This window comes from Mustela nivalis (assembly GCF_964662115.1).
Source record: "Mustela nivalis genome assembly, chromosome: 1".
In the NCBI taxonomy this organism is placed as follows: Eukaryota; Metazoa; Chordata; class Mammalia; order Carnivora; family Mustelidae; genus Mustela; species Mustela nivalis.
In genome coordinates, this window is record NC_139020.1 from 148,975,658 (window position 1) to 149,001,083 (window position 25,426).

The following is a 25,426-nucleotide window of genomic DNA, read 5'->3' on the forward strand; positions in this document are numbered from 1 at the left end:
CTGCTGTAAGATGAGAGTATGGTAGGAGCCAGGTAGCCCCAGAGACAGTTGTGAATTCTGTTTGCTCTAGCCCCCTCCCTGTCACTTCTGCTAAAAAAAAAAAAAAGGGACTAGGAAGTGTCCCTTGTACAAGCATGAGAAATAGAACTCCTGGAACCTTTTGTTTTTATGTCACAATGAGGCAGCTAGTATTTATTTCCAAGGTCAATATTGACTGAAACAAAGCTAAGTCATACTTTGTACATGACTCAGCAGTAGAATAATAAAATTCCCATGGAAGTTTTCCACTGGCCAATGAATCAACTTATAACAGTCAGAGATACCTTAAAAAGTTTTGTTTTTTTTTTTTTTTGAGTCCTTTTAAATGCTAAGTAAAGAAATATCAGAGTGAAAAATGTTCCCAGGAAATAACACTCAGGGGCTGGCTATAAGTAACAGGAGTAGAGTTTTTGTTTTTGTTTTTGTTTTAAGCAAACATACCAGAGCTTTACATGCTTCTGTCTGACTTCAAAGTAATCACTCCAAAGAGAATACTATCTCAAAACATTTAGGAATACTTTTAGTCTTCAGAGTCAGGGATCACTGTCTTTAATATCCTAAGAGGAGTTCAACATTAAATATTTGAGAATGGGCTTAATTTGTAAAACTAATCACAAATTAGACCAGAGCTTTGCATCATGAAAAGAAAGGTAGTAAAGATAAGTAATATAAGTAAAAGTAAAAGATAAGTAATATAAGTAAAATCACTCTGGATTTCTAAATGAGGTGTGACTTCATTGACCATTTTTTGGTAGAGTAGTATAGAGTAGACCCATGCTCTCTACCTTTTTGCTAATAGACTAGTATTTATTTCTGATGCTCTTGGCATCAGTCAGGCTCTGGCCAGACACACATGGCATAATCAAAGGGCAAAAGGACATAAATGAAAAGGGTTAAGGAAGGCCTTTTTTACAGTGGCATTGATGGGACAGAGCATGGCTTTGGAGAAGCCAGTGGAGGACAATGCATATATATTATTGTGAGCATTGGTTCTCTCTGTTCCAAACAGCAAGGAGTGGGTCTATTTCATGGTAGAGTAAAAGTGTCTTTTTAGACAAGTTGGTGTCTAAAAATCAATTAAGTTATTTCTGCCTGAGGAAAAGATAGGCTTTTTAATAAATAAGTTGGGACTGATAGCCCCTTGGAAAAGTTTAAAAGTGAATCTAATCCTCACATTGAGATAAACTCCAAATAGATCAGAGATCTAAATGTAAATGTGAAACCAAATAAGTATTGCATGTGAATTACTTTATAAACCAGGAATGAGGAAAGCCTTTCAAAATCCAGGAACAAAATTAGGGAAATGTTGATAAAATTTGCTATCAAACAAACAAAACAAAACACCCTACTAAGCCAAATCAAAAAGCAAATGCAAACCAAGGAGAGCATTTACAACTTATATCACAGAAGAAGGCAAGTATACAGAGAACATTTAGAAATGGAGAAGCCCCCAAATTGGATAGAAATATAGATGAGAGTCATGACCAGAGAGAAATGTGAGAAAAGAGAAAAAGAAATATGAGTTGCTCCTCACACACATGAAATGATGCTCATGTTCCCTTATAAGAGAAAGGCAAATTAAAACTTTGCTGAACCTAAAATTTTGACAACATTTTCTATTGAGAGTGGAGGCACAAAATGGAACAAAGCTATGCAATGAGGATTTGGCAAAATTCGACAAAATTACATATGCATTAACCTTTGACCCATCAACACCACTTTTAGGAAGCTATCCTGAAAGTACACCTTCATAAATTCGTACAAGGTTATGCAACACAACATTGTCTACAGTACCAAAACTTTAGAAACAACCTAAATGTTCATCAACAGAGCAGTGGGCAAATAAAGTGCAGTACATACACAAATTAGAGAGGAGGCAGTCAAAAATATACAAAGGAAAATGTCTGTGAACTGAGATAATTTCCAAAATATACTTTTAGATTTAGCACATAGCAGTACATAGAATAGGTACTATATACTTCGTGTTTAGGAATAAATGGTGGAGTTTGGAGGAAGATGGTGGAGTAGGGGACCCTAGTTTCATCTGGTCCCTTGAATTCAGCTAGTTAGCTATCAAACTACTCTGAACACCTGTGTACTCAACCTGAGATTTAAGAAAAGAATTGCTGCAATTCTACAAATAGAAAAGTGACCACTTTTTGCAAGGTAGTGGGTGTGGAGAAGTAAATCTGAGGTGATATATCAGAAGATAAACCATGAGGGGAGGGAGCCTCCATAAGCCAGCACTGGAAGGTGGTATACAAAATCAGAACTTTTACAAGTCTGCTCCAGTGGGGGACATCCCTGCCTGTAAGGTAGCAAAATGGAGCAGAATCCTAGGTGGGACAGTGTGGTCTCAGGATCTCCAGGGTCACAGGAAGACTGGGGTGCCCGAGTTGGGTATAGCTCCCAGACATCAGATAGGGAAGCTGGCTGCAATCAGTGAGCCTAGGACTGGGCTTTCAGCTCAGTGTTGCCTTAAACCATGACTGCAGCACATCCTGGTGACTGCTCTCTGAGCAGGGGCCCAGCAAGCAGTAGAACCACAGTGAGACTCTCCTTTCCCTGGAGGAGTGGCGTGGGTACATACCAAAGAAATCTGCAGGACTTGGAGTATTGAGTGGTGCAGTGTCGAATTTTGCCAAAGGAGTCTGCGAAGTCTCAAAATGGGGTCATGTACCTGAGACAAAAACGCTTGGACACAGGCTGGGTGAAAAAAGAGTGGGGACAGAAACCGGGGAGACGAGGCGATTAACTGCTTTTCTCTGAGGACCACTGAAGAGTGGGGGCTGCAATCTTCCAGCTCTAGGACTGGAGAATGGGACACCACCATTTTTATTTTCATCCTCTAAAGTGACACAGAAAGCCTTTAGGGAACAAAAGCCACACAGAGCGATCTGGAGCCACTTATGCTGAGCCAGGGCTCCTGGCAAAGATGGTGCAACTCCTCTTGACCAAAGGCACCTGTGAATCAGTGCAACAGGCCTCTGCCTCAGAAGACCAGCAGGAACATTAGGCTAACAGCAAGTATACAGATCACACAACACTGAAAAACTCCAGTGCTATGGAAAAATAGTATGTACAATTCAATATTTTTTCTCATGATTCTTTAGCCTTTCAGTTTAAAATAACTTTTCTCTTTTTTTTCCTTTTTAACTAGTTTTTTTAATTTTACGAACAGTTTTAAGCCTTTTTTTTAAAAGAATGAACTATTTTTTTAAAAAGATTTTACTTATTTATTTATTTGAGAGAGAGAGAGCACAGAGGGAGAGGGAGAGGGAGATGCAGATTTGCTACCAAGAGCCTGATGCAGGGCTCAATCACAGGACCCTGAGATCATGACCTCAACTGAAAGCAGATGCTTAATCAACTGAGCCATCCAGGTGCACTTTTTAAGCCTTTTTGAATTTTCATTTTTACAGTTACATTTTATATATTATATATTCATATATCATATATTTATATATTCTATATTATTAATAGTATATTTATATATTATATGTATTCTTCATTTTTTAATTTCTTTCATTATATTCAATCATATATATGTGTGCGTGTGTGTGTGTGCATATATATATATATATATATTCTTTACAATTTGGGGATCTGGTTTCTTCTAACAAACAGGCCAAAATACACATGACTTTGGCTGAGGTCATGATCTCTGGATCATGGGATTGAGTGCTGCATTGGACCCCCTGCTTAGCGGGGAGTCTGTTTCTCCCTCTCCTTCTGCCCCTCCCTGCCGCTTCTGCTCTCTCTATTTCAAATGAATAAAAAAAAAATTTTTTTTTAAAGAGAGACTCTAACTGCTAGAATAAATGAGGCAGAAGAAAGAATCTGTGACAAAGAAGATAAAACAATAGGGCATAAAGAGGAAAAGAGAGATAAACAACTACTGGACCATGAGGGGAGGATTCAGGAGATCAGCAATACCATAAAGCAAAACAATAATAGAATAATTGGGGTCCCAGAAGAAGAGGAAAGAGAGAGAGGGGCAGAAGATATATTGGAGAAAATTGTACCTGAGAACTTATCTAATCTGGGGAAGGAAACAAGCATTCAAGTCCAGGAAGCACAGAGAACCCCCCTAAAAATCAATAAAAATAGGTCAATACCTTGACATAATAGTGAAGCTTGAAATTTTCAGAGATAAAAGGAAAATCCTGAAAGCAGCTCTAACCTACAGAGGTAGAAACATAAGGCTGGCAGCAGACCTATTCACAGAGACCTGGCAGGCCTGAAAGAGCTGGCATGATATATTCAGGATGCTAAATGAGAAAAATATACAGCTAAGAATACTTTATCCAGCAATGTTGTCATTCAAAATAGGAGAGATAAAGAGCTTCCAGGACAAACACAAACTAAAAGAATTTGTGATCATTAAACCAGACCTGCAAAAAATATTAAAGGGGATCCTTTAAGTGAAGAGAGAGCCCAAAGTAACACAGAAACAGACAATATACAGAAATAGTGATTTTATAGGTAATACAATGGCACTACATTCATAACTTTCAATAGTCACTCTGAATGTAAATGGGTTAAGTGCTTCAATCAAAACACACAGAGTATCTTATTGGATAAAAAAGCAAGACCCATTGATATGCTGTCTGCAAGAGACTCATTTTAGACCCAAAGACACCTTCAGTTTGAAAGGGAGGGGATGGCAAACCATTTGTCATGCTACTTGACATCAAAAGAAAGCTGGGGTAGCAATCCTTATATCAGACAAACTAGATTTTAAACCAAAGACTATAGTAAGGGTGAAGAGGGACACTATATTATAATTAAAGAGTCTATCCAACAAGGAGATCTACAATTGTAAAAATATATGCTCGTGACTTGGGAGCAGCCAATTATATAAACCAATTAAAAACAAAATTAAAGAAACACACTGATAATAATACACGAATAGCAGGGGACTTCAACACCCCATCCACAGCAATGGACAGATCATCTAAGTAGAAGATCAACAAGGAAACAAGGGTTTTGAATGAAACACTGGACCAGGTAGACTTCAGAGATATATTTGGAGCATTTCTCCTAAAGCAACACAATACACATTCTTCTCAACTGCACATGGAACATTCTCCAGAATAGATCACATACTGAGTCACAAATCAGGTCTAAACTGGTACCAAAAGACTGGGATTATTCCTACATATTTTTAGTCACAGTGCTTTGAAATTTGAACTCAGCCACAAGAGGAACTTTGGAAGGAACTCAAATGCTTGGAGGTTAAAGAACATCCTACTAAGGAATGGGTCAACCAGAAAATTAAAGAAGTATTTAAAAATTCATGGAAAAAAATGAAAATGAAAACACAGTTAGCTACTCAAAACCTTTGGAATACTGCAAAGGTGGTCCTAAGAGGGAAGTACATTGCAGTACAAGACTTCCTCAAGAAACAAGGAAAGTCTCAAATACACAACCTAACCATACATCTAAAGGAACTGGAGAAAGAACAGCAAATAAAACCTAAACCAAGCAGAATGAGAATTAATAAAGATTAAAGCTGAAATTAATGAGATAGAAACCAAAAAACAGTAGAATAGATCAACAAAACTAAGAGCTGGTTCTTTGAAAGAATTAGTAAGATCAATAAACCCCTAGCCAGACTTATCAAAAAGAAAAGAGATGGGACCCAAATTAATAAAATCATTAATGAAAGAGGAGATATCACAGCTAAGACCAAAGAAATATGAGCAATTATAAGAACATATTATGAGAAACTATAGGCCAGCAAATTAGGCAATCTGGAAGAAATGGATGCATTCCTAGAAACATATAAACTGCCAAAACTGAAATGGGAAGAAATAGGAAACCTGAACAGACCCATAATCAGCAAGGATATTGAAGTACTAATTTAAAATCTCCCAATAAGTGAGTCTAGGGCTGCATGTCTTCCCAGGGGAATTCTACTAAACATTTAAAGAAGAATTAATACCTATTTTTCTGAAGCTGTTTCAAAAAATAGAAATGGAAGGAAAATTTCCAATCTCTTTCTATGAGGCCATCATTACCTTGATTCCAAAACCAGACAAAGACCCCACCCAAAAGGAGAATTACAGGCTAATATCCGCGATGAACATGGATGCAAAAATTCTCATGAAGGTACTAGCCAATAGGCTCCAACAGTACATTAAAAATGTTTTTACCACAACCAAGTAGGATTTACTCCTGGGATGCAATGGTGGTTCAACATCTTCAAATTAATCAATGTGATAAACTAAAATGTGATACATGACATTACGGTGATACACTAAATTAATAAAAGAAAGGACAAGAAACATATGATCCTCTTAATAGATGCAGAAAAAGCACTTGACAAAATACAGCTTTTGTCTTGATTAAAGCTCTCCACAGTGTAGGGATAGAGGGAATAAACCTCAAGATCATAAAAGCCAAATATGAAAAGCCCACAGTGAATATCATTCTCAATGGGGAAATACTGAGAGCTTTTCCCCTAAGGTCAGGAACATGAAAGAGATGTTTATTCTCAGCACTGTTGTTCAATGTGATACTGGAAATCCTAGCCTCCGCAATCAGACAACAAAAAGTAAAAAGCATCCAAATCAGCAAAGAAGTCAAACACTAACTTTTCACAGATAACATGATACTTCATGTGGAAAACTCAGAAGACTTCACTCCAAAATTGCTAGAACTCATACAGCAATTCAGCAACGTGGCAGGATACAAAACCAATGCACAGAAATCAGTTGCGTTTCAACACAATAACAACGAGACAGAAGAAAGGGAAATCAAGAAGTTAATACCATTTACAATTGCAGCCAAAACCATAAGATACCTAGGAATAAACCTAAGCAAAGAGGCAAAGGCTATGTACTCTGAAAACTATAAAACATTCATGAAAGAAATTGAGGAAGACAAAAAGAAATGGAAAAGCATGTTCATGGACTGGAAAAACAAATATTGTTAAAATGTCTGTGCTTTCCAGAGCAATCTATACAGTCAGTACAATCCCTATCAAAATATCATCCCCCTTTTTCATAGAGCTAGAACAAGTCCTAAAATTTGTATGGAACTAGAAAAAGACCCAAATATTCAAAGGAATGTTGAAAAAGAAAACCAAAACTGGTACCATCACAATTCCAGACTTCAAGCTCTATTACAAAGCTGTTTCATCAAGACAGTATGGTATTGGCACAAGAACAGACACATAGGTCAATGGAACAGAATAGAGAACGCAGAAATGGACCCTCTACTCTATGGTCAACTAATCTTCAGCAAAGCAGGAAAGAATATCCAATGGAAAACACATTCTCTTCAACAAATTGTGTTGGGAAAATTGGATAGCCACTTGCAGAAGAATGAAACTGGCCCATTTCCTTGACACCATACACACAAATAGACTCAAAATGGATGAAAGACCTAAATGTAAGACAAGAATCCATCAAAATCCTAGAGACCATATGCAGAAACTTCTTTGACCTGGGCCACAACAACTTTTTGCTAGATATGTCTCCAAAGGCAAGGGAAACAAAGGCAAAAATGAACTATTGTGACTTTATTTAAAAATGCTTTTGTACAGCAAAGGAAACAGCCAACAAAACCAAAAACAACCTACAGTATGGGAGAAGATTTTAGCAAATGTTTTATCAGATAAAGGGGTAGTATCCACAATCTATAGAGAACTTACCAAACTCAACACCCCAAGGACAAATATAATGCAGTCAAGAAATGGACAGAAGACATGAACAGATATTTCTCCAAAGAAGACATATGAATGGCCAACAGATGCATGAAAAAATGCTCAACATCCCTCAGCATCAGGGAAATACAGATGAAAACCACAATGAGATACCATCTCACACCAGTTAGAATGGCTAAACAAGTGAGGAAACAACAAATGTTGGTGAGGATGCAGAGAAAGGGGAACCCTCTTAAATTGCTGGTTGGATTGCAAGCTGGTACATTCACTATGGAAAACAGTATGGAGGTTCCTCAAAAAGTTAAAAATGGAGCTACATTATGACCCAGCAAGTGTACTACTAGGTATATATCACAAAGATACAAATGTAGTGATCCGAAGGGACACCTGCACCCAATATTTATAGCAGCAATGCCCATTATAGCCAAACTATGGAAAGAGCCCAGACATCCATCAACAAATGAATGGATAAAGAAGATGTGGTATACATTTTATACAAAGGAATAGTACTCAGCCGTCAGAAGAACCCCCAAAATCTTGACATTTCAATGACATGGATGGAACTAGAAGGTATTATGCTGAAGGAAATAAGTCAATCAGAGAATTAACAATTATCATATGATCTCACTCATATGTGGAATTTAAGAAATAATACAGAGGAGTATAGGAAAAGGGAGGGAAAAATAAAATGAAATTTAATCAGTGAGAAAAAACTCATAAGACTCTTTTTTAAAAAAATTTTTATTTTTTAATTTCAGTGTACCAGAATTCATTGTTTATGCACCACACCTAATACTCCATGCAATATGTGCCCTCCATAATACCCATTACTAGGCTCACCCAACCTCCTACCCCCCACCCCTTCAAAACCCTCAGACTATTTTTCAGAGTCCATAGTCTCTCATGGTTCGTTTCCCCCTCCAATTTCTCCCAACTCCCTTCTCCTGTCCATCTCCCCATGTCCTCCGTGTTATTTCTTATGCTCCACAAATAAGTGAAACCATATGATAATTGACTCTCTCTGCTTGACTTATTTCACTCAGCATAATCTCTTCCAGTCCCGTCTATGTTGATACAAAAGTTGGGTATTCATCCTTTCTGATGGAGGCATAATACTCCATAGCATATATGGACCACATCTTTATCCATTCGTACGTTGAAGGGCATCTTGGTTCTTTCCACAGTTTGGTGACCGTGGCCATTGCTGCTATGAACATTGGGGTACAGATGGCCCTTCTTTTCACTACATCTGTATCTTTGGGGTAAATACCTAGTAGTGCAATTGCAGGGTCATAGGAAGTTCTATTCCATAAGAGACTCTTAACTATAGGAAACAAACTGATGGTTGCTGGAGGGGACGTGGGTGGGGGGATGGGATATTAGGGTGATGGGCATTAAGGAAGGCACACAATGTAATGAGCACTGGGTGTTATATACAACTGATGAAGCACTGTACTCTACCTTTGAAATTAATAGTACACTATATGTTAATTAATAAAATTAAAGAAAAATAAAATTAGGAATAAGAATATGTTTACATATTTGTTTATATTTTCAAAAAGAGGTGATAGAATTAGTTACCTATAGGGGATGAGGAAATGGAGAGAAGGGAGAAGGCTGGAAGTGAAACTTCAGTGAATTTGATTACCTTTTCATACAGTTTATACTTTAGGTTCAGGTAAGTGTTCTACATATTTAAAAAATTAAAATGCAGATGAAAATAAGTATATTATACAAAACAAGATTTTTGGTGTAAGAAAAATGAGATGCAAAGCAAATATTAAATTAAAATAATAAAACACTGTAAGATTAAATTTGAATTGAGAATAACCCTATAGGCTCAACTTTTAAAAGTGCGCCTTTCCTATATATGTATGCTGAAAGGGCCAGGAAGCAATGATAACCTAGTACACTCTTGCCCCCAGATCTTGGTTTCTAAATATGATTTCTCACCAATAGGGAGAATGTACTTATTCTTAGGAGATGCATGTTGAAATATTTAGAAGTAAAATAGTATGAATCTAACTGCGGGTAGGTGTGTGTGTGGTAAGTATCCAATTATTGCACCATGTAATCCCCTTTCCCACACTTGGTATCACTCTGAAGAGTTAGTTCCAGCTGCCCACACTCTCTTGTGGACATGGCCTCCATTCTGAAAATTAATCAAAGTCTGAAAAGATGTAAATTACTAAATTGCATGTCTCTGAGCCTTAGAGACCCTAAAGGTGAGCAATGCCATGTGAGCTTTAATTTTCTGCTTAAAGCTACTTGAATCCTTTCAGTGTGAGATATTTAAAATAGGACACACGGGACTTCAATCTTAGTGGTCAAAAGTAGTTCATTGAAATACCATTTCCCAGTGCTTCTTTGGTTTCTTTGGCTGTGAGAGCTGAGAGTTTGCATTAGCAGTTACTGGCTTTGCTGTGGCTTTGATCTTTCTGCAGGAATTGGGAAATGTGGGTTCTTCTGGGGCTCCATGATTAACTTGTTATGTAGCTTGGGGGCAAGTCATATTGCATTTGGGATCTTTGTTTTTCAACTGCCAAATATGAGTGTTGGACTTGATATTTTTTTCCACTGTAAATTTTTGTGATTTTGAATTTTCTCCAAGTAGAGCAATGTATCTACAAATAACAGGAGCAGCGAGAGAGAGAGAGAAGAAGCCTTCCTCGGATATGAGGTGCCACCTGGAGTAGTTTAATCTTTTCCAGCCAATTTTTTTTTAATTAATCCTGTATCAAATTCTTTAAACATGTTAAAAATGGGTAAGGGCAGTAGGTGGTTCCTTGATTATAAGAACAGTGTTTTGGGATATGATTTTATTGATAATTATCCTTAATTCCAACAATAATTTTTTGAAAGATTTTATTTATTAGAGAGAGAGAGCGCGCACACAGGAGCAGGGGGAGGGGTAGAGCAAGAGGGAGAAGCAGACTGACCGCTGGACAAGGAGCCCGATGCAGGGCTCAGTTAGAGATCATAACCTGAACACAAGTAAATGTTTAACTGACTGAGTCACCCAGGTGCCCCAATAATTTTTTTTAATCTAGGAGGAAAACATGGGTTCTGAGTGGTTCCAATGCAACAGCTCCCTGTGGCTGCAGCTTATGTGGCCGCCTGCATGGCCATGCCAGAGCTGAGCGACACTGGGTAATATGTTCCTAAATAACTCATCACAGTAGTACCACCGACTCACAGTAAATCCTTGGCTTCCTCACATGTCTGAAGAATTAGACACTCAGCTGTGACCGTCCATCGAAAGTACTGGAATATGAAATGCACTAAGCATGAAGTCCTATTGAAAATCATTTTAGGGGCGCCTGGGTGGCTCAGTGGGTTAAGCCACTGCCTTCGGCTCAGGTCATGATCTCAGGGTCCTGGGATCGAGTCCCGCATCAGGCTCTCTGCTCCACAGGGAGCCTGCTTCCTACTCTCTCTCTCTGCCTGCCTCTCTGCCTACTTGTAATCTCTCTCTGTCAAATAAAAAAATAAAATCTTTAAAAAAAACAAATGTTTAAAAAAAAAAAAAAGAAAATCATTTTATTCTCTTAATTATTCAGTGGGTTTCTCAGAGTCTGACCAACCTCAGGATCATTATTATGAGGATCAATTATCAACATAATGTGGCAAGGGAAAAGTCTGTTTGCAAAGAGTTCTGTTTGGTAGACCTCTGCAAGGAAGAAAAGTCACCATTTTGTTTGGGTGTGTGTGACTCTACTCTGCTGCTGGACAGTGAGAGAATGGGAGTATTGGAATATAATACCCTCCAGAGTCTTCTTGCTGCCAGGGATAGTCAGCCATTCTGCATTTACTCCTGTGTGGAGGCCTGGTGGGAGAGGGTGCAGACTGAGCTGGTGGTTGGGGGAAGAAAGAATAACTGGAGCCAGGCAGGGATGGCAAGTTCTCCATGACCAGGGGTGCAGCTTTCCCCACTAAACAGTTATATTTTTCAGTCCAGTCAGCATTGATCATGCTTAATTATGCTTGTGCTGGCTTGGAAAGAGCATCAGAATGGAGTAGGTTGAATGGAGAAGTTTCAAGCAAAGTCTTTCCACAGAATTAGCTGAGAACACATTTTTCAACCATTTTTCTCCATCCCCTCAAAACACACAACCAATATTGAAAGGTACTGTTGAATTTAAACCTATTAAATACCTATGTGTCTAGTGACTGATATGTTTAAGTATCAATTCTTCAAGCAAATCATTGTAAAGTGGTCCATTTTGGGGTGACTGGCCAGCAACATTATTTTCAGACCCCCTTAGGGTCCTCCTCTCCTTGCCACCAAACATATATTTCTGTGGCCCCAACTCAGGACTAGGCTTGCTTAGGCTAAGGACACTCCTCTGAATTCAACTAGTTGTGTTGATATGACAGAATAATGCTGAAAAAGTTCTAGGCTGCCATCTAAACAGGCTCATAGTTGACAATACTCTGATCTGTTAGATTCTGCCTTCTGGAAGAAACAGAATCATATTTCCATCACAAATGGATTCCTCAACTTATTTTAGCTGTGTGGATCTATGTATTAAACATTAGCACTAGGAATGTTCCATAAACACCTGAAATATGTAGATGTAAGTGCCCTCACATACCAATGTCAGGGTAAGCTGGGTGAGTCATCTGATTCTTGGAATTGCTTCACTGCGCTGATTTAAAATATCAAGTTCAGGGTGGTTTGGTTGTTTAGGGTCAGCCTTCGGGTCAGGTCATGATCCCAGGGTCCTGGGATCGAGCCCCACATTAAGCTTCCTGCTCAAGTCTGTTTCTCCCTCTCCCTCTGCCTGCCACTTCCCTGTTTGTGCTCTCTCTGTCAAATAAATAAATAAGACCTTTTAAAAAATAAACAAAAATAAAATAAAAAATAAAATATCAAGTTCTCTGGGGCACCTGGTGGCTCAGTCAGTTGGGCATCAGACAACTGATCTCAGCTCCAGTCTTGATCTCAGGGTCATGAGTTCAAGACCTGTGTTGGACTCTATGTTAGGCATAGACCTACTAAAAAAAAAAAAAAGTCAAGCTCTTTGACCACCCTGCCTTTGCAGCCATTCAAAAGAAGTCACCTAATTCCCCTCCCCTTGACTGTGGGCTGGACTTACTGACTTGCTTCTAACAAATAGTAGGATGCAGAAATGACAGCATGACTATGGGGATTAAGTGACTAAAAGGCATTAGAACTTCCTGTTTACTTTCTCTGATCCTGCCCTCTTCCAGAAGCCACCTGCCATAGGGAGTCCTATGAAGAAGTCCATGTGTGAGGACCTGAGGTGTATTCTTCCAGCAGCCACAAGAAAGAGCCACTATTTGAGCCATCAGATAACCGCAGCCCTGGATGACATCTTGACTGCAAACTTAAGAGAGATCCTGAGCCAGAACCACCCATTCCTCCACATTCCTGACTCTCAGAAACTGTGTTAGGAAATGAATATTTTGTTGTTTTAAGTCACCATGTCTGGGGGTAATTTGTTAAAGCAACAAATAGGTACTACAGGTAGGTGCCTAAAATAGTTGTTGAGAGTTCCCTTTCTTACCCTCCCATTTGGTGGTGCTGCTCTGCAGCCACATACACACATACACAGGCACGCATGCATGCTCCGGAAAGAAAACTATCTCACCCTACAGAGGTGGTACTACTCCTGCCCAGTGCACCCTGAGAGTCAGGACCAGTGTTTCACACTATGTGCCAAGCACCTGCTGTCTGGATACCTGTGAGCTAAGTATTTTTACCCTGTAAATACATAATGTAATTGTAATAAGCTTTTCATTTTTCAGAAATTCTAAAGTATGAGAAAAGATCTGTCATTGTATTCCATCCATATCCCATTGAACAGACTGGATATCCAATATTATATGCATTTGTTTTGATTTTGACAGCTAAAAATCCCATGAAAATGACAAATGCTTAAAGGGAAATCAAAAATTTCTAATTTGTATTATTTTTAGCATTCTATAGACATATCTTTAAAAAAATTTTTTTAAGATTTTATTTATTTGAGAGAGAGAGCATGAGAGTAAGAAAGCATAAGTTGGGGGAGGGGGGGGCAGAGGAAGAAGGAGAACCAGACTCCCCCCTGAGCAGGAAGCCAGATGTGGGGCTTGATCCCAGGACCCTGAGATCATGATCTGAGCAGAAGACAAACACTTAACCAACTGAGCCACCTAGGCACTCTCTATGAACATATCTTGAAAAATGCATTTCTTCTTAATTTTTTACAAACTTTGATCAAGGAAAATTAAAACAAATTGCATAATTTCAACAAATATCATCTACTACTTGCTTGTGATAAAAAATATTTATCTCTCAATTATTTGTCTCCTCAATTATAGTGCTAGTTAGAAGGTTATCCTTATAAATGAGTTATCCATAAATGAGTTTATGGTCTAATGAGTCAATGATTACTGAAACATTTGGTTTTGCAGAAGGCATATTTTTCCCAGGAATAATTTAGAGCTTGGGTTCACAAAGACAACATTAATAATTTTTAGCTTTAATTTAATTAGAAAAATAGGATACCTCACTTTAATCAGCTTTTATTTGAAGAAAAAACACAAAGATAAATGTAACACACATTTCTCCATACTTCTGGAGGCTTCCAGAAAAAAACTGATTGATTCCCCTTTGGGGATTTCATTATCATTCATTCATTGATACCCACAATATATTTTATATTGTATTCAGAACACGTACTAAGTCCCACTAGCTCTAGGAGACAAATGACAACTTTCTGATTTATCATCCAACAATTGGTTACTTTTTTTTCTTTGCTCCTATTTTATTTTCTTTAAGGTGAGAAATAAAAAGCAAGATGTGAGCAAGGCCCATGGATCAGCTGGAACTGTCAGGTTAGGTCTACAAAGTGAAGTTTCTGAGAGTCATGCTCCACCTCTGAGCCACTGGTGCCTGAAAGGCAAGAAGACACTGTTCAGTTCAGGTATAGTACACACAGCCCTGTCCCACACCCTAATCAATTAGGTGAGAGCAAAGTGCTCTGACACTTTGTCTCTTATGTCCTTCATTTTTCTTCTTAATTTTGCCCCTAATTTCTCCCTAATTCTATTGTGTTTAACGGGGGCCTTTCCAATGGTGACAGAGGTCCAGGTTGTTTTTTTGAGGCTTGCAATACCTTAAAAAATAAAGAAATGTTAAAGCAGGGTGCTAAAAAACTTTTTAATTGCTGAGTAAACACTTGAAATATCCATATTTAATAAAATATGTCTTTTTTTTTTAAAGATTTTATTTATTTGACAGAGAAAGTCACAGCAAGAGAGGGAACACAATTAGGCGGAGTGAGAGAGGGAGAAGCAGGCTGCCCGTTGAGCAGGAGGCTGGATGCAGGGCTGGATCCCAGGTTCTGGGATTCTGACCTGAGCTGAAGGCAGACGCTTAATGCCTGAGCCACCCAGGTGCCCCCAAAATATGTCTTTAAAACAAAAATACAAGGCAATACAATTATACTAATTTTAAGGTAAAGAAAGGATTTGTGAAAAACACTAAATTTATTATACATAACAATATTGTGGTCAGTTACTGGGACTCAAATTGAAAGTTACTTAATATCAATGAGATCACATGATAATTGTCTTTCTCTGACTGACTTAGGTTAGCATAGTATCCTTTCATTCCATCCATACCATTGTAAATGGCAAGATTTCATTTTTTGATGGCTGTGTAATATTCCATTGTGTATATATGTGGAAACTAAGAAACAAGATAGAGGATCATGGAGAAGGGATGGAAAAATGAAACAAGACCATACCAGAAGGGGAGACAAACCATAAGAGACTCTTAGTCAAAGGAAACAAACTGAGGGTTGCTGGAGAGGAGGGAGTAGAGGGATGGGGTAACTGGGTGATGGACATTGGGGACAGTATGTGTTATAATGAGCACTGGGTATTATATAAGACTGATGAATCATAGACCTGTAACCTGAAACAAATAATATATGTTAATTAATAGAATTTAAATAAATAAAAAGGAAAGTTACTTAGTAGACATTTTTCAATCCTGTGTGTATTTCTATAATTCTATACCCTCAGGAATGATGTTTTAGCTCAAATTTGGGGGAATTTGCAAATGTGGAATATGAGCCAATGGCCTCTCTTGGTCCTGTAATGACCCATGTAGTAGAGGCAGGCAGAGCCCAGCCATATCCCCTCAGGACCTTCCATTGGCCAGCATCTGCATCTCGTTGCCTGAGGGCAACTTTGGTGGCAGGAACACTGGCTTCCCACAGACATGGAGGCCAAAAGTACCAAAGAACTAACTTTCCCAGCTAGCAGTCCTTGTGCAGGAAACTAAGTGTGTTTTCCACTGGCCCTGGAATTGCCCAGTGGGGTTCAGCCCCGGCTACCCTAAGGAGTGACCTGCGTGATGACACAGCCTCACTCCCGGTCTCTCTTCCTCTCTCTACCCATGTCCCCTGGTTCTCCTCCCAACAAACTGCTTGCCCTCAAATCCTTGTCTTAGTTAGGGCCTGCTTCTCGGGACACCCACACTAGGAAGATGTTTCTTGCTTATGTTTTTTTTTTGTTGTTTTTTGGGGGTTTTTTGGTCTCTTTTTAAGGATTTGCTATATAAAAATACTTCTTTCTTACACACTGGACTACTCAAAGAGAAGCTATTGGAGTTTACCAAATTGGAGGAACAAAATAAACCAGAACTATAATATCAGATCAAGTCAGACTGTTAAAACCTTTCCATTTTCTACTTCATCATATAGGTTAAAGGGTTATATTTAAAAGTCACATATATAAAAGTTATAATTCATTTTCACCTATGCACTTAGGTTTACTGGACAACACTTACATAGCAGAGTAAAATCTGTAGGGTATATTGGAGAAGTCAGATGGAAGGATTATCTCTGTCTAAGGTACTTGAAAGGACTTGAAGTGATGCTCAGGGCCCTGCAGGGTGATAAGCGCCAACATTTGACATAAGCGCGAAGCAATAAATTAGATATGGGGCCTCGGAGGCTCAAGCTAGGCTGCCAGTGTTTTGTTTGCTGTGAAGGAAGGAAGTAGGTGTCAGCAACAAGGTGTCCTAAGCGATGTGGGAGGCGTGGGTTCTCCTATAGTACATTTATTTCTCCTACTTTCATTATTCTTTATACTTAGGTGCCTTGTTCCCCTTCACATGCTTGAGCTCAGGAAGTGGTCACCAATGGGGAATGCATGAGTAAATGAATTCAGGAATTTCAAAAGTCACTGGATGAAACTGTACTGTTTTTCATTATAGATTGCTTCATCTGTCTTAAATTTGATTGTTTCTGGTGGGTGGGGATATGTGGAGGAGTAGACAAGAATTGGAGGTAGAGGAAAGGCTTGAGTATCCATACACATACCCCAGTCTTTATGTGTGTGGGGGTGTGTATGGGGGGTGGGTAGGAAGGCAGGGGAGGAAGGAAGACAGGAAGATCTAAAATCTCTAGGAAATTCAAAATAAGCTGGTTTCCTCTGGGGAGAGAAACTGAGTAGTAGGGGATAGGGAGAGAGACATACTTTTCTCTGCCTACTCTCCTACAATTTTTACTTTTGTACTGTCTGTGTTACTTAACTTTTTTTAAAATTCAAAGACATGTGAAAAGGAAATTCAGTAATCTTTTGTCCTCTTACAAAGTCTTGTTAACTCCATCTGTGCAGCCTGTAGTATATACAACAATGTAGTATATACAGCCTGTAGTATATACTGACCTTGAACAACACAAGTTCGAACTGTGAGGCTCCACTTAGATGTGGATTTTTTACGGTACAATACTGTAAATTTTCTCTCTCTCACGATTTGCTTAACATTTTCTTTTCTCTAACTTACTTTATTGTAAGAACACAGGATATAATCATATAACATGCAAAAATATGTGTTAACTGTTTATGCTATCAGTAGGGCTTTGTTAAATAGTAGGTTATTAGTAGTTAAGTTCTGAGGGAGTCAAAAGTTATACACAGGTTTTTGACTGCTTGTGGGTGTTGGTGCCCCTATCCTGTGTGTTGCTCAAGGGTGAAATATACTTCTGTTGGGAAACTCATGAGTTGTGTTTGTAGCAAGACCATTCCTAACTGTTGGGAAATAATTCTACATGAATCTTAGGCATATCTACACATCTTCTGAGTCAAGGCACTGAAAACCTTTGCTCCAAATTATCTTTTGAAAGATGTTTGTATAGAAAATAGCCTTGAAGCTAGAGCTGGTATCTCTGTATGGAACAGAGGGCGAATTGTTTTTTGTTTAGGATTATAAAGATAATGCTTCCCTCAGAAGTAAAGGTCCAGCAGGCTTGCTAACAGCCCCTTTAAAAGACCAGATTTACCGAAACTCAGAGTGTCTGAGCTGTGATGTGAACCCAGTGAGTGTGCAGAATCCACCTGGGCTGCCCCACATTGCCCCCACGGGACATGGGGTTCAAGGGGAACTCACACAAACACAGAGCTCAAACTGCCACCTATGCAATGAGTCATCAAGTCCTTTGTCTCTGACCCAGGAGTCCCTTGTCTTCTGTTAACATCCATGAAACTGAGACAGGTTAACTTACTTGCTCATAGGTATGGTAAAATGTCGTACCCTTTGGAGTTCTTGATACTAATGATATAGATTTTGATGGTTGAAGATACCCATCTCAATCAAAATCTAACACTTAGGATGAGCAGTTCCCATCAGGTGAGCAATTTCATAGAGGAATTCTATTATATCAATGGCTTTATTCCAGGAATGTATTAGATATAGAGAAGACACAGAAAGGACCCATTAGCCATTTAGACTGTTCCCTGCTAAGACAGGAAATTGAAATAACACTGGGAGCCAAATTATGTCCTTGCTTATTTGGCAGATGTCAAATCATCATTACTCTATATTATAGGTTTCCAGTAAAAACATGGTGGAAATAAAATAACACTTTCCCCAGGACATTAAAAATATTTATATGATATTTCGTCTACTCTGGCAAAAAGTGTTTGTACTCAATAGTTACAGGGAGGATGGAAAAGGTTTACATATTTGTTTCTAGGAGGATAAGATAGGTGTTTTAATATATAAGCATAAATTTCTATTTTGGAAAAATATAAAATAATCAAAAAAAATTTTTTTTTGTTTAAGTTAGCAGTATATGGTATTTTTGGAATAGCAGCCTGAACTAGCTAAAATACTCACCTTTGACAAACTGGGAGAACCCTGGACCGTACAACCACATGAAACAGATGGGAGAGTACCCACAGCAGTGAGGCTTAGTAGGGACCCAGACAGAAGTGGAGCAAGCACACTCAGGGTTGCAGGTGTCACAGAGGGCCAAGGGGCACTCCACAGTGAAGGACCCAGTGGAGAGGGTGCACCAAGCCAAGGCTCAGAGCAGGAGCAGGTCAAAAATGAAGGTAAAAGCAAGGAGGTAGGGCTGCATGAGGACACACACACCACCACAAATATGGAGGAAGTAGTCTGACAGTGAGTAGAGAGAAGACTGCACCAGGAGCAGTCCTCCAGTGGCCTGTTTTTGGGTGGAAGAAAAGCAAAGGCTGAGCCAATTTGCCAAGTCAATACTGAGCCCTAAAAAGAGCTTCCAGTCAGGGACCTGGACCCTACCCACCATATCCTCTGCCAGTGACTCACACGGAAGAAAGTGAGGCAGGAGGTAGACACAAGCTGGTGTCACTTTGAAAAGAAGTGAAAGTGTAAAAAAAAAAAAAAAGGTATCAAGAATTGAAGGGAAACTGGCTGCCTGTCCCTGGAAAATAGACATGAAAGCAAATTCAGGAGGAGCCATGGAGAGCCAGAATGAAAACAGCAAAATAGTTTACAGGGATTAGAGAGACTAGGTTTCAATTTTGAGTCTGGCGGTGAGAGTAGGCCTCATTGAGAAAACGACATTTTGAATAGTCTTAGAGGAGTGAAAGAGTTAGTGGTGTGCTAGGGAAGAGTGTTCCAGGCAGAGGGAAGAGCACGTGCAAAGGCCCTGTTTGAGGCAGGGACAACAGTGTTATTTGGTGCATAGATATCCGTAAGTATGTTACCTCACTGTGAATTCTACACATAAGCGTTCCAAACTCCCTTTCTTTGTCTTGTTTAATGATTTTTCCTCTGAATCCAACCATCTTGGCTTTATTTGTGTTTGTATTTGCCTGGCATGCTTTTGACCATCCTTTTATCGTAAAACTGAAAATTACTTTAGGTTGTCTGTTACATAGAATATAGAGCTGAGTTTTCATCCATCCGATTTGAATATTTTGTTTATTTGCAAGTGATTTAGGCATGGTTACCATAATTGGTAGGCCAAATATGTTCATCTTAGTGCTGTCATATTATTTCACGTTCCCAGTTCTCATCTTACTTGACCTGCCCTCAGAATGTGGCACCGCTTCTTCTTCATTCATGTTCTTCTCTTGCTTCTGAGACGTCCCCCCTCCTACTCTCTTGGCTTACCTCTCATCTGACTGGCCAGTCTCTGCAAAACTCCTCTGCTGTTTTTGGTTCTTGATTTGACCTCTCACTGTTAGAGCTAAGGCCCTGGGCTCAGTCCTTGGTCCTCTTCCCTAGTGGCTCCTGCACCTCTGGGGGACCCAGGCAGGCCTGCAGCTTCACATACCAGGTCTGCGCTAACACTCTGCAAATGCATCCCTCCAGCTGTGCCTTCTCTCCTGACTGCCATGGGCCTGTATTCCAACTCAGATTTCCAAAAGGGATCTTAAACAGTGTGTCCAAGAGAGAGGTCCTGACTCTCCTCCAAACCCACTCCTGGCACAGTCTTCCCTACTTCAATTAATGATACTGCTGTCACTTGTACTTCATATCCAACATGTCTGCAATTCCTGAGAACTTTACCTTCTGGATATTTCTAGAACCTATATGCTTCTCATCACTGTACCTCTCTGGTATAGTCCATCTCTTACCTCAATTACTGTAATAATCTGCTTCCATCTATGTGCCTCTTCTGTGTGTTCTCAACACAGAAATCTGAGTGATCCTGTTCAGATGTGAGGCATGTAATATCACTCATCTGCTCAGAATTCCTCAAGGGCTCTCTATCACTTTCAGAATAAAAGCTAAATAAGGAAACCTACTAATAGAATTCATTATTAATAAGAAAAAAGTTACTATAAATGTCTTCATGGATGATGAAAAGGCATATTAAAAAAATTCAGCATTCATCCTTGATAAATAAAAAACTTTCAATTAAATAATAATTCATGGATTCTTACTTTATAATAAAATATATTTATCTCCAACCCAAAGTCAACCTCCTACTTGCTGAGTAAACACCAGAAGCATTTCCTTAATATCAGAAAAAAGAAAAGAAAGCAGGAAAATTCTAATTATTTCCAAATTATGTGACTATGAGATCAATCACTGTCACAATTACCTGATTTGAGATTAGGTAGTAGAAGTTAGGAAACTTCTTTGCACCAAGTTCCAGTCTATTTTCAAGCTTCCTGGTATCAGGTGGCAGTAGTGGTTGTGGAAGCTTCTTGATCCAACTCTGAAATCCATGGATCACAGGTTAAACTGTCCATTCTTCATACTCAGGCAGTGGCTGTAGTTCTAGCCCTGGTCTGTACATATTTGGTATTGGAAATGGTTGCAGGAATCAGGCCCTCAAGAGGGAAGTCTGGGATTGGATCTGATCTGGCTAGGTTTAAAGACAATGGTGACCTTGTCACCAGAGGAAAATGGGATACTATGAATATAGGGCACACAGTGGGAAAAGTTACCTAAATGGTCATCTGTGGTTTCCTGGAATGACCAGTTTACTGAAGGCAAGACTTCAGTGGCTGTTGTACTAGACAGTTATGATAGAAATAAGGGATTCAGAAACTATCAGGGTGTGTTGGCCTTTTCTCACGGTTCTGGAGAGTTTAAAGAAGGAAAAAGATGCAAAAGTCCAGAAATACAGAATGAAATTTAGTATGTGATAATGATGACATTTAAATCAGTAAGGAAAGGGTGCCTGGATGTCTCAATGGGTTAAAATCTCTGCCTTCGGCTTGGGTCATGATCCTAGGGTCCTGGGATGGAGCCCCGCATTGGGCTCTCTGCTCAGCGGAGAGCCCGCTTCCTCCTCTCTCTCTGCCTGCTTCTCTGCCTACTTGTGATCTCCATCTGTCAAATAAATAAATAAATAAATAAATAAAATCTTTTTAAAAAAATCAGTAAGGGAAAGATGGGTTATCAAGTAAACAAAATCAGGCAATTGTGTCAGTATTAAGATATAAAGTAAAGCAAAATCCATTCCACCTATATCAAAACAAATTCCTGATAAGTCAAATTTTAAAAGGAAAAATGTGACTCATGGAACATTAAGAAAAAAACATGGAAAAATTTTCAAAGTAATCTAAGAAAGTTAAAGGTCTTTCTAAGTCTGATACAACCTGGAAATACTAAGTAGTAAAAGAAAAGTGTGGTAAAATTCATTAATTAGAAAAGGAAAAGGCCTGCTTGCTAATAAAACAAAGCACAAAACAAGCAAATAAAACAGCATAAGTAAAATAAAAAGATGTGGCAAACTGAGAAAAAGTTTTGACATTCATATCTAAGAAAAGGACTATTTTTACTATTACATAAACTTTATCCAGTAGAAAATTGAACAAAATATATAGAGAATTCATAGAAGATGAAATACAAATGTCTCATTCACACTTGTAATAAGAGAAATGCATATTGAAACATTTTTTCATCTATCAGGTTGGTAAATTCCAATTCTGGCCAAAATGCAGTAAGTTGACTGCAGCCTGAGTACCCCTCTGACTACTATTAAAACCTCTAGATAAAATATGCAAAAAAGGCTTTACAAGCTGGACAGTGTTTAAAACTCCTGATTGTTTTTTCTTCTCCCTCCTCTGTCCTGAGGCTAGTCCCAGTTCCAGTGCTGGGCTGCTATAGTAAGGTGATATGGGTAACTAAGAGAAGACCTGTTATTTTCTTCTCTTTTCCCTCATCACTGCCTTTACAATAGCCCCACAGACAGATATGCACAACAGATAGAAAGCCTAGGAAACTTCAAGAGCAGCCTAGCTTTCTGGCCAGCAGAACTGGAAATAGGTCCTCGGAGCCACAGAATATGAAAGAAATCCCACAAAGGACAGAGGAGATGGGAATCCCTAATTGTGTGTTGTGGTTTGTTATGCAGAAATCCATGTCATTAACTCACTCAGGTCAGCTGTTTCTGTTGTCCAACAACTAATCTGTTGTACTTTACCACAAAGTTTTAATTTGTTAATTGTAGAGATGATTATATGTCTTTATATTTTCATTCAAATTTTGTTTTATATTTTATATTTTCATTCTTTATATTTCTTTATATTTTCATTCAAATTTTGTTTTTGCCAGTCCTTATGGTCATATAACTATCAGAAGATAAAGTTATGTGGAGGGATTGCGATTCAAGTTCAAGGGGTGAGAAGATAGGAAGACTACAGTTTTAAAAAGCCTAATGAGTACTTAATGTCTAAACCTACAGAAACTCAAAAAAATTTGTCCCAACTTGGGGAAGAGAGAGAACTTCTAAATATAGCCATGCAGGACTTACTAAAAGACAGCCGTTTGAGAGCTGGTCAGTAAGGTTGTGAGCTGCCTTGATGAAGCATTGGAGTTCTAGAAAGAACAACAGCCCCTAGGGAGTAACCAGCCTTTGTTCCCTTTCACCTAGTTTCCCTCCTTCCTGTCTGGACCCTGCAAGAACGGTTGGAGGAGTGGAAGAGCAGACCTCACTGCTCTGGCTTGGCAGGACTTGGAGGCATCCCTCTGGGCTGAGATGGGTATGGAGGGTGGGGGTTTGGGGTAGTCCTTATAAAGCATTTATTCATTCATTGCTTTCTTTCATTCCACTGAGTTATTGGGCATGTTGCAGATCTAGGGCTGTCCCAGGCACTGGAAACATACTAGTGGACAAAACTGACAAAAACTTCTGACCTTGTGAAGTTTACATTCTAGAGAGAGAGTGAAAGTAAACATAACATTAAACAGTTAAGTGGGATATGCTATGTAAAAAAGAAATAGGAGAGCAGATAAGTAGATGGTGAGGCATGGAGGAGGAAGGGAGCTCAGTGAAAAGGTGGGATTCCGCTCCCCGAGGGAGGAAAGCAAACAACCTCCATAATTAAGGAAGGCAGAGGCAACGGCCAGGGCAAAAGGCTCTGACGTGGGTGGTGGGTAGGATCTAGGAAGGTCAGGGAGACGGAATTGGCTACAGCAGAGAAAAAGGGAGAGTAGAGGTCTTCTGAGAGATAAGGGGTGGCGGGTATTTGCTCTTATATTTGAAAGTGGCAGGAAAAGTGGAATCTGGACCGTAAGAGACTGAAAGGAGGAAAATGTGAAGAGGCACACAGGCTTCCTTGGCTATCCGAAAGCAGAGCATCAGCCTAAGTAGAAAAGCGAAGACTAAACCCTCCACCCCAACCCCGTCGCTTTCCCAACGTTCCCTTTACGAAAGACCTATATTAGTACCTGTGTTAGTTAAGGTTAGGAAATTCGAGGAGGACTGCCGCTTTTACGAAAAAAGCTATTACTCTCGGTAGCAGGTCTCCTGCCGGAGCCTGGACACCAGTAATTCTTTTTTAGCGGACCTACTAGGTTCCGCCCCCTCTGGGCGCGACTGCCCAGCGAGGCCCCACCCCTCATAAGAAAGACAGCCCACAAGACACGCCTCGCCCAATGTGGTCCCGACCCCCCAGAATGACAGCTCGTAGGGCACGCCCTCTCACCGTGGTCCCGCCCCCCCACGGTGCGACCGCCCCGCGAGGCCCCGTTCCCCACTCTGTGGTCCGACTCCCTCTCAGAGTGGCAGCGCGCGCGACACGCCTCTCCCGTGCGCCGCCCTGTTCCCACTCCCGGCCAAAGGCTTGCTAGGCCCGTCTCACTTTTCTGCGGAGCCGTTCCGGTCTGCGCCTGGAGCACTCCCTGCTAGGCCCCGCCCCGCTCAGTGCGACGCAGTGCAGAGCCCCGCCTCTCCCGGGGTGGTCCGGCCCTGCCTGAGCGCTCCGGCGTTCTGGACCCCTCCAGGCCTGCCACGCCCAGTGCCTGGCGCGCCCGCTCCTCAGGCCCCGTCCCGCCCCGCCCTCGAGCGTGCACGGCGGGGCCTCCGGGTCGCGCTGGCTCTTAGGCGCGCCTGCGAAGACGTGGATTGCCGCTGCGGCCGGTACGTGGGGGGAGGGGACCGCAGACCCTCTCGCTGCCGGCGGCGTGGAGCCAGGGTCCGTGCGGAGCTAAGCCCGGGCTGCCCCGCCGCGGCGGGGCGCCTCTAGGGACGCCGCCGGCCGCCCTTCCTTCCCGGGGTACCTCTCAGTGCTGGCAGTCCCAGGAATGGGGAAGTGGGACGGGAATGGGCGCAAATGCGGGATGGGGGAGGGAGGACTGAAGGTGTTGGGGAATGGCAGTCGCAGGTGGGGGTGGGGGGGGCCGAGATCTGGGGAGGGGTTATGGGTGGAGGGTTGAGTAATGAACGAAACGTAGCGAGGCCGAAACCTGGGGCTGGAGTCAGGCTCTGGGGTTGGGGGTCTTCAGAGCTAAGGAGAATGAGGTCGTGGGCGGGGGTGGAAAAGACTGCGAAGCTTAAGGGCGTGTTTTGGAAGGACCAGCTCAGCGGGGCTCAGGATTCACGCTTCCCCCGGACAGTCCCAGGAGCATGGGGGCGGTTAGGGTGTGTCAGAACGAAGTGTGGCTAGAGCGAACTTGCGGGGTCATGCTCTCTTTGACATCAGGGTGATTGGGTTTCCAAGCTCTTGACTGGGACACACTGTAAT

At 40.5% G+C, this 25,426-nt stretch overlaps 1 protein-coding gene and 1 long non-coding RNA gene across 12 annotated transcripts in view; one reads left to right on the top strand and one right to left on the bottom strand.

The window, feature by feature from the left end:
* Window positions 1-14,222: 14,222 nt before the first annotated feature.
* On the bottom strand, window positions 14,223-24,632 carry LOC309862386. 3 transcript variants are annotated; one of them, XR_014310492.1, is made up of 3 exons: window positions 24,545-24,632; window positions 21,052-21,168; window positions 14,223-14,612 (listed from the first exon to the last, which is right to left on the bottom strand). It is a non-coding gene; the product is annotated as an uncharacterized lncRNA (long non-coding RNA). The 3 variants fall into 3 exon arrangements; XR_014310493.1 differs by having other exon boundaries at window positions 21,052-21,788; window positions 24,545-24,620; XR_014310494.1 differs by lacking the exon at window positions 24,545-24,632 and adding an exon at window positions 24,132-24,324 and having other exon boundaries at window positions 21,052-21,788.
* ANO10 (anoctamin 10) overlaps window positions 24,442-25,426 on the top strand; it is a 222,547-nt gene continuing 221,562 nt past the window's right edge. For 4 of the 9 annotated variants that reach the window (XM_082725972.1, XM_082725975.1, XM_082725974.1 and 1 more), the window contains exon 1: window positions 24,632-24,822. The gene's annotated coding sequence lies outside the window, so the exon portion shown is untranslated. Of the gene's footprint in view, window positions 24,823-25,426 lie in introns of all 9 variants that reach the window. The other 5 variants (XR_014310393.1, XR_014310394.1, XM_082725973.1 and 2 more) reach the window with 4 other exon arrangements.